This window comes from Lupinus angustifolius, chromosome LG16 (genome assembly GCF_001865875.1).
Source record: "Lupinus angustifolius cultivar Tanjil chromosome LG16, LupAngTanjil_v1.0, whole genome shotgun sequence".
NCBI classification, from domain to species: Eukaryota; Viridiplantae; Streptophyta; class Magnoliopsida; order Fabales; family Fabaceae; genus Lupinus; species Lupinus angustifolius.
The window spans coordinates 12,816,618-12,817,147 of NC_032024.1; the positions used below are offsets into that span (position 1 = coordinate 12,816,618).

General features: G+C 44.0%; 1 pseudogene; it reads left to right on the plus strand.

Moving 5' to 3' along the window:
- The window catches only part of LOC109329321, a 12,385-nt pseudogene that overhangs the window by 9,375 nt on the left and 2,480 nt on the right, over window positions 1–530 (plus strand).

Sequence of the window (530 nt, forward strand, 5' to 3'; positions counted from 1 at the left end):
CAATCGAAATCAACAACCACCTCATTACGGCATTAGCTGAGAGATGGAGGCCGGAGACTCACACCTTCCATCTACCTGTTGGCGAGTGCACAGTAACTCTTGAAGATGTTGCATACCAACTTGGTTTGCCAATAAATGGAGCTCATGTTACTGACATTACAAGTGCTAATTGGGAAATGATTTGTCTCAACTTGTTCGGTGCAATCCCAACTGACAAACAAATTATGGGTCAAAGAATCCAAATGAGTTGGCTCGACTCAACATTTGCGGTTCTACCACCACATGCTGATGATGTTGTTATTGAGCAACATGCAAGAGCGTTTATATTACGCATGATTGGAGGCTTCCTCATGCCAGATACATCAGGATCACGAGTCCACCTGATGTATCTCCCATTGTTGGAGGACTTGTCTCAAACATTCCAATATAGTTGGGGTTCAGCGGTATTGGCGTGTCTATATCGTGGAATATGTCGTGCGGCACTGATAAGTCACCAAATTGAAATCGGTGGCTGCTTACATTTACTACAG